Source organism: Callospermophilus lateralis, chromosome 5 (genome assembly GCF_048772815.1).
Source record: "Callospermophilus lateralis isolate mCalLat2 chromosome 5, mCalLat2.hap1, whole genome shotgun sequence".
Classification (NCBI taxonomy): Eukaryota; Metazoa; Chordata; class Mammalia; order Rodentia; family Sciuridae; genus Callospermophilus; species Callospermophilus lateralis.
In genome coordinates this window covers 41424176-41426139 of record NC_135309.1, presented here as the reverse complement: position 1 = coordinate 41426139, position 1964 = coordinate 41424176, and the positions used below count along the sequence as shown (strand labels likewise).

General features: G+C 38.9%; 1 pseudogene; it reads left to right on the top strand.

Annotated features, from left to right (window-relative positions):
* Positions 1–350: 350 nt before the first annotated feature.
* LOC143400365 (olfactory receptor 1L1-like) lies at positions 351–1276 on the top strand (annotated as a pseudogene).
* The last annotated feature ends 688 nt before the right edge of the window (positions 1277–1964 follow it).

The following is a 1964-nucleotide window of genomic DNA, read 5'->3' as shown; positions in this document are numbered from 1 at the left end:
ACTTTTTCTTATACAGGCGAATTATAAAGATTTTTAAAAGGGAAAAAGAGTTGTCATGAAATTAGAAGTGAGACAAGTAGGATAGAAGAAGGAGACAAGGATAAGGAAGGAAAGGAGGACAAATGGAGATGTTGGAAGTGAATTGATCAAATTATCTTATGTATATGTACAAATATGCCATAATAAAATCCATGTTCAGTATAATAATTATGAACTAATAAAAATTTTTTGAAGATAATTCTAATTTATTTAATTATCAACCAGTGAGTAAATTTGCGAACTATATAATATTTTGGTTCAAATATTGGTATATTGTCTAAAAGTATGATGATGCTTCCTTCTCCACAGTCATGGATAGAAACAATCAGACTATAGTAACATAATTCCTCCTCCTAAGACAGTCTGGGATGTCACAACAGGAAGAGGTCCTCTGTGGGCTGTTCTTGAGGATGTACCTGGTCACCATCATTGGGAACTTCTCATCATCTTGGCCATCAGCTGTGACCCTCATCTCCATACACCCATGTACTTCTTCCTGGCCAACCTCTCCACTGTTGACATATGCATTTCATCAGTCACAGTCCCCAAGATGCTGCTGAATCACATAGTGGGGAGCAAGTCCATCTCCTACAGAGAGTGCATGTCCCAGATGTACTTCTTCATCACTTTTGGCAACATGGATGTGTTCCTCCTGAGAGTGACAGCCTATGACTGTTATGTAGCCATCTGTTGTCCACTCCACTACACCTTGATCATGAGGTCCAAACTCTGTGTTCCATTGATAGTTGTAGCATAGCTCATTATAAACATGCACTCTCTCTTACACACCCTTCTCATAGTTTAACTCATCTTTTGTCCAAACAATGCTGTGTACCAATTTCTCTGTGACCCCCACCTTAATCTCAAGCTTGCTTGTTCTGATACCTTTATCAATAGCATGATGGTCTTCACTGTGGGTGGTTTGATATTTATGACACCATTTACATATACCATCTCCCATGCTTTCATCTTCTCTGATGTACTGAAGTTCCTAGCTGCCTGTGGGTTAAGGAAAGCCCTGTCCACCTATGGGTTCCACCTCACTGAGGTCTCCATCTTCTATGGAGCAATTCTGGGGGTCCATATGTAACCTTTATCCTTCTACTCAGTTCAGGACACTATAGCCACCATCATCTTCACAGTGTTGATACCCATGTTTAATCCCTTCCTCTACAGACTAAGGAATTATGACATGAAAGAAGTACTAAGAAAGCTAATTCTCAGGTCCTGGATGTAGGGAATTTTAGAGCTGAGAGGGCGTGGCCATCACATGCTTTTTCACTTTTACAAATAGAGAAACTGATTCCCAGACCATTTCTGTAATTTGTGGTATATATTCATGATTGTGCTTTTGACATTAAGGAGGACAGATTCTCACAGACATAAAACCAGTAATTTTTTATCTAAAAATATTTGATCCTATGATAGTTAATGTAGAGACAAGAAAATTTGAGGGCAGAAGATAATTGGATATATTTTTTTATTGAGTCCAGGAACCCCCTAAGTTATTACCCACCACAATACTCAGGAATTTCAGAGGATTGTAGTGATGATTCTGTTCTGAGTTAATAACTCTTTATAACCTCAGAAGAGGAGATGCTATAGTTATCATGGTTACCATCTCATAGAAAGTATATCCTGCCCTGTTCCATACAATTAGTAGCTATTGTTTACAAAATGGTACTACCTATCCTCTTTCAGAGTCTTTGGTCATTAATGCATTAGTAATTCTTCCTCAGCCCCATCCTTAAGTGCCTCTCCCTGTCTCTCAAATCCCAAAACACTTCACCTATTCTCCAATCTAACATTTTGTGGTTTTGTTGGAAGTTTGGGTGCCAGGGAGGGTGGGAACCAGGAAGCTTCAAATAGTACTATGAACCCCGGGAGCTCATACTTTACATTCATCTTTAGATGGGCTATAGGAA